Below are 6,896 nucleotides of genomic sequence, written 5' to 3'. Positions count from 1 at the left end.
AACAAACACAAGGGTAAAAACTTAAAAGACAAGTTAAAGGTGACAGGACAGAACAGAGCAAATAATGAACAGCGACAGCAGGAGTCCAGGATTAAAAAGGACTGCTGACCTCTATCATGACTGTGTATTTTGGTTTTGTTACAGCCCCTCCTAGACAAAAAAATCCTCATCTGACTTTCATTCAAAGTTGCCGTTAATCCAAGGTGTAAAAATCAAATGGCTTGCACTTTGTAAATGAGTGACTTTACTGCAGACACTTGATGAGGCACTTGAGTCTGAGTATTCAACCCAGGCTCCAGCTTTCAACACAAGACTGTTTCAGTGAATATCAATCATTTCTCCGTGACACTTGACACCTGATGTTGAATATGATTCATTATGTATCAAACTATGACACATCCATTTTCATGTTGGCATGCAATGCAGCTTAATGACTGCTACAACACTTTTAATCAAGATTAATTAACAGTGGACTACTTTAGAATTCACTGCAGAACACCCAGAGGATTAAAGATGTTAATGAACCTGGAGACAATCACGTTCCTGTAGCATACTCTCTTTTACACAGTGTTCATTTGCATTTAATTGATTGTATCTATTGTTTTACATCTGTTAACCTTCCATCTATTAAAGGGGACTACGTCATCCCTTCAAGGGAAGTAAAAAGTTGGGACAGCAATGAGCTTTAAAAACAGGATACAGGACAGAGTTAAGCAAAGGTGAGGGGAGCAGGATGCAGAAGATAATACGATAAGGAGACTAATGGTGGAGGAGGGGAAGTAGTTATATAATAGCAAGCTGAACATCCGTGTTTACTTAAATTAAATTTACTTTGAATCAACCCTGAGGACAAATTCATCATAGCAGTTTCAGTTTTGAGAATGGCACAACTATTAATTTTCACAAAGTCTGCTGTTTCAGTTTTTATAATGGCAATTTGCATATACTCCAGAATGTTATGAGGAGTGATCAGCTCAACTGCAATTAATTGCAAAGTCCCTCTTTGCCTTGAAAATTAACTTTATCACCAAAAACACATTTCCACTGCATTTCAGCCCTGCCACAAAAGGACCAGCTAACATAATTTCAATGACACACAGGTGTCACACACATTAACACAGGTGTAGGTGTTGATGAGGACAAGGCTGGCGATCAATCTGTCATGATTGAGTGACTGGACACTTTAAAAGGAAGATGGTGCATGACACCGTTGTTCCTCATCTGTTAGCCATGGTTACCTGCAAGGAAACACGTGCAGCCATCATTGCATTGCACAAAAAGGGCCTAACAGGGAAGTTTATAGCAGCGAGTAAGATTGCACCTCAGTCAACCGTCTATCGAATTATCAAGAACTTCAAGGAGAGAGGTTCAATTGTTGCCAAACAGGCTCCAGGGCGCCCAAGAAAGTCCAGCAAGCGCCAGGACCATCTCCTGAAGGTGTTACAGCTGCGGGATCGGGCCACCACCAGTGCAGAGCTTGCTCAGGAATGGCAGCAGGCAGGTGTGAGTGCATCTGCACGCACAGTGAGGCGAAGACTTTTGGAGGAAGGCCTGGTGTCAAGGAGGGCAGCAAAGAAGCCACTTCTCTCCAGTAAAAACATCAGGGACAGACTGATATTCTGCAGAAGGTACAGGGACTGGACTGCTGAGGACTGGGGTAAAGTCATTTTCTCTGATGAATCCCCTTTCCGATTGTTTGGGGCATCTGGAGGAAGGCTTGTTCTGAGAAGACGAGGTAAGCGCTACCATCAGTCCTGTCTCTTGCCAACAGTGAAGCATCCTGAGACCATTCATGTGTGGGGTTGCTTTTCGGTCAAGGGAGTGGGCTCTCTCATAATCTTGCCTAAAAACACAGCCATGAATAAAGAATGGTACCAGAACGTCCTCCGAGAGCAACTCCTCCCAACCATCCAAGGGCAGTTTGGTGATGAAGAATGCCTTTTCCAGCATGATGGAGCACCTTGCCATAAAGCAAAAGTCATAACAAAATGGCTCGGAGAACAAAACATTAAGATTTTGGGCCCCTGGCCAGGAAACTCCCCAGATCTTAATCCCATTGAGAACTTGTGGTCAATCCTCAAGAGGCGGGTGGACAATCAAAATCCAACAAATTCTGACAAACTCCAAGCATTGATTATGCAAGAATGGACTGCCATCAGTCAGGATTTGGTCCAGAAGTTGATTGACAGCATGCCAGGGAGAATTGCAGAGGTCTTGAAAAAGAAGGGTCAACACTGCAAATATTGACTTATTGCATGAATTCTGTGTAGTTCTCAATAAAAGCTTTTGATTCTTATGAAATGCTTCTAATTGTATTTCATTATACCATAGAAACATCTGACAAAAACATCTAAAAACCCTGAAGCAGCAGACTTTGTGAAAATGTAATATTTGTGTCATTCTCAAAACTTTTGGCCATGACTGTACATCTAAAACGTTCATCAGCAGGCTTTATTTTTGAATTTCATCTAGAAATGTCATTATAGTTATCACTACTTATCTTCTTATAATCTGAAAGTATGACCTGTGGTGCTTACAATGTTTGCTTCTGATTTTTGAACCTTACATGAACAAAACTGACAAGAAAAGGTCAGCAATATATCTCAAAGCTTTAGGCCTGATATCAAACTCCCATATATGTCGAGCTGCAACTTTTGTATACCTGTGGCCAAAGGTTTTGAACATCTGGAGAGCAGAGAGCTGAGAATACATTCAATGTGAGGAGTTTGTAAAATGAAAGAGAAGAAATGGCAGGAAGCTCCATGTAACGAACACATGCAGCGTGACATCAGCACTGCATAGCAGCAGCATTAATCTTCCCAGTTTTCTACCTTTCTCTAGTGACTTCTCTGTTTCTCACTCATGACCCCTCATTTCCTCTCCCTCTCTTCCCTCTTAGTCCGCCCATCACTCCCACGCTCAGACGTCAGCCCACAGGGAAATTATGGGATGTCAGCGGGCTTGTATAGGGGGGGATGAGGGAAGAGGAAGAGAAAACTGGGCACAAGAATAATAGGAAATAAGACAGGCAGGGACAAAAAGAAGTCATCTGTCTCCAATAACCGTAGCTTCAATTTGTTGTTTGTTGAAAAAACAAGATGTGATAACTGAAAGATGACAGACAAATAGATGCAGCTTCCTGTGCTCCCTTCTGAATCTGAGGCTTTGAGGATAAAGGGCAGATACCTGGATGTCCTGCTTCGCAGCCTTTGTTGGATTTTAGGAGCCAATTAGATTTTCGATCATGAAACAAACATGTACTTTATCATTACATAGAATTTTTTTTTTATTTCAAACCACTTTCACAAAAACATAACACTTTAATATCATGGCAACATAGTATTTCGGATCTATATGATCTTTTAAACGATCAGGAGTCCGGGTGTGCCGGCTGTGGGCTCTGTCGAAAATAGACTCGACTGGTGCAGACGTAACAGCGCATCCTGTATAAATTGGGGGTTACAACTGGAGCAGTGTGTGCTTGGTGGTCATTACAGTAAATGTTCAACATACTTAATATGTATCATTTAAAACTATGCAGCCACACGTCCTCCTGAATAGATCAAGGTAGGTAAAATAAATCTCATGCCACAAGATAATCTGACAAGAAAATTTGTCAAAATCTCTGGACTTGTCTTTACTTTAATCAGAAAGGGGTGATTAGGCCAAAAATCAGTTTGAGTGTGTACCCCACCTAAAGCTACCCTTAGACCGGAAGCATGACAGCAATCATGGCATTCACACAGAATGCATGTTGGCTGATGGGCTCGACTCTCCCACAGGTTTTACCCAAAATAAGGCCGTAAACTATTGATTACTAAAATGTCAGAAGTCATCGGGATCAACTCTTAACATGAAAGGATGACAAGGCATATGATCTCCTGTAGATCATAATTCATACACATAAAGGAAATCTGAATACTTACCCCTCTTCACTTAATAAGCTGTTTGAAGTGGTTTTCAAAAACGATCTCATTTACATTAAAGATGCTTAATTTACATCTAAATAAGAGTAGCTGTGTGCATAGACACACACAGTGACGCAGAGAGGATAAAGGGGGAATGTACTGGAATATATGTCCTGAAGCCAGTTATTTGCTTTGTACAATTATGTACAATTATATACTTAAGCCTAAACAGATTATGACTCCATTTATGATTGTTTTCCATAGCAGGGAATGCTTTTGGGTGTTGCACAAGTGTTCTCTTCAGGAAACCATCTTCTCTTTACATGAAAAATGGGTTCTTAAATTACTCACAGAAACCAGCTGAGCAGAGAGATGGGCTCAGAGAAGGATGCAGAGGGGAGAGGGAGATCACACAAGAGGGACATTTTCCCATAATCTGATGTTATTTTATTATAAACATAGATTACCTGTGGCCAATATGATTTATAACTACTTTACTAAACAGAACTCTGCAGAGACTCAAATATAGAGCTGTGCAAGTGTCTTTTTTTTAACCAAATAACTCTGGACACAACTTCAAAATAAAAGTGTTGTTTCTCCACAAAAAAAAAAAAGATAGGGCATTTGCTTTGAAAAGCATTCAAGGAGTGCTACCAAACTATACTCTTCATGCCTGGAACATAAGTATAGCTGAAGCAAGGCTCAAGGTTTTTTTTTATGTCACACGTATTTTAATGAATTCAACTAGTGGACCCAGGAGCAACACTCTTAACATAAGAGATTTGTTACGATTTAATGTCCAAAAGGTCGAAGCAGCAGTTGAAGGAACCGGTAGAGGAGGTGGTGGTAGGCAGGCAGGAGGGTGGTGAAACACTGGACAAAAGAAAACACAAAATGAGTCTACAGAAATCTTTAGCCAATATATTAACTGTTGAAAGGCCAACTCTAAAATACCACTGGAGATAAGCAGACAATCTGGCGAGGAGTGGATGAAAGGCTGGTGTTCTTGTACTGGAGGCTTGATTGTAGATTGGAGGCAGGTGTGTAGCAGGGAGGGGGGAATGGAGAGATTTGACCAGGTAATGAGGAGGCGGGACTGGGGAATGATGGGCTACGCCTGCCACACACACAACAAAGAGAGACAGGCGTGGGCTGTTTTCGAAACGGCCTAATAAATACTGCCTACGACTGTAGTAAATAAAATTATAAGTCAAGCTGTTTTGCAGACGTCAAGCAGCCATGCAGGCTTTGGAGTTTCATTATGCATTTATAAAATTTACAAATAAAATAGGATTAATGCCACAAGGACACTGAATCAAGTAAAGAAGATAATTAAAGTATTTAGTCCATTTCTCAAGACTGTGAATGCCGCCAGAAAACACTGATTGACCCGTCTCTGCCTCGTCATTCAAAACTGGCACATGATAATTGGAGTGCTGCATCCATTTAAACAAACTGCCTGGAGTGAAGGAACTTCTAGATATAATCAAGTCGTGTAGCTTTCGGTCAGAAGTAGACAGAGCGAAAGTCAGCTTGTCAGTTATATTATGAAGTTGCATGACATCCTCACTTTTGAAATTCTTGAAAAGAAATAAATCATTCATATCAGCCCGGTCATTGATGTTGAAACACAGTCGCTGGCCCTCGATGTGGGGATGCTTTCAAGAATTATTTCCTCACCATTTGATCTGGCACATGTACCTTCATCCTTGATCCTGTTGTGACATGTGCCGTATCTGTTAGCCATTTGGCTCCTTGTGATAACAGCAGTGAAGACAGAGCTGAGACGTTCTTCTGTGCTTTGAACGGGGGCTGGATCTCTCTGGTACACAGCACCGCGTAAAGGGACTTCTAATCAGCTGCCAGTATTCTTCCTTGTCTTCTTGATATTACAGTTTCCCTTGGTGATTCATAGTAGCACCTAAAATACATTATCCATGGCGCACTACATGGCGCTCACACCCTTTTGTGGGTGTTACATGACATTCGCTCGTCTGTTTTCACTGGAGAGCGAACTCACAAGTCTCCACAGTGTGGATTAACAATGAAACCCTGAGTAAAAGAAGACGACAGTAATGTTGGCCTGACTCAAAGAGCATGAAGAGAACATGAACTGAAGTAGAGCTGGATGTCAAAGGTCTGAATTAATTTACCTTGTTACGTGATTTCCTCTGAATTTATCACCACATGCACAGCGAACTCCTTTCCTGCCTTTACTTTTCGTTCTCTTACAGACACTGTCCTCTCTGTCTGTCTCTGTCTGTCTGTCTGTTCCTGTTGTGTGACGGCCTGACACACCAAAGCTGAACCGAAGATGAACAGGAGCATGTTGGTGCAGAGATGCAGAGGCTCTTTGTCTGTGTGACACACTGTGTTCTCAATAAAGCTAAGTTGTGGCAATCAACATGATCTTCTAGTATCTTTTATTAACTATAGAAATAAGGAATGTAATGCTAATGATGATTTGCTGATGCTGGCCACAGGATTCAGATATACTTTATTAGGGGAAATTATTTTGTTCCAGGAGCTTACAACATAGGACAGGGAATACAACAATTGTACTTACATAGTCAAAAATATAATAATAATAATGATAATAATAATAATAATAATAATAATAATAATAATAATAATAATAATAATAATAACAGTCATAATAATAATAATAGTAATAATAATAATAATAATAATAATAATAATAATAATAGTAATAATAATAATAATAATAATAATAATAATAATAATAGTAATAGTAATAATGATAATAATAATAATAAAAAAATATATATTGCAGATATATATACACACTATATACACTTCTTTCTTATGAATAAATAGTAAGGTAAGTTATTACACAGTTAAAATTGCACCAGGATTATTAAAAACATACACAGTATGAAAAACAATGTGAGATGGTTACAATAGTTTGTGGGTGTGAATCATAAAATTAACACCAAAAAGTAAACTAGGGAAGTACTGGGACTTAAA

The 6,896-nt window shown here is 39.7% G+C and overlaps 1 long non-coding RNA gene across 1 annotated transcript; it reads left to right on the top strand.

Moving 5' to 3' along the window:
- Positions 1–5,111: 5,111 nt before the first annotated feature.
- On the top strand, positions 5,112–6,312 carry LOC117817791. Its single transcript, XR_004632214.1, has 2 exons — positions 5,112–6,045; positions 6,143–6,312. It is a non-coding gene; the product is annotated as an uncharacterized LOC117817791 (long non-coding RNA).
- Positions 6,313–6,896: the final 584 nt, after the last annotated feature.

This window comes from Notolabrus celidotus, chromosome 8, assembly GCF_009762535.1.
Source record: "Notolabrus celidotus isolate fNotCel1 chromosome 8, fNotCel1.pri, whole genome shotgun sequence".
Lineage (NCBI taxonomy): Eukaryota > Metazoa > Chordata > Actinopteri > Labriformes > Labridae > Notolabrus > Notolabrus celidotus.
This window is presented reverse-complemented; position numbering and strand designations above follow the sequence as displayed.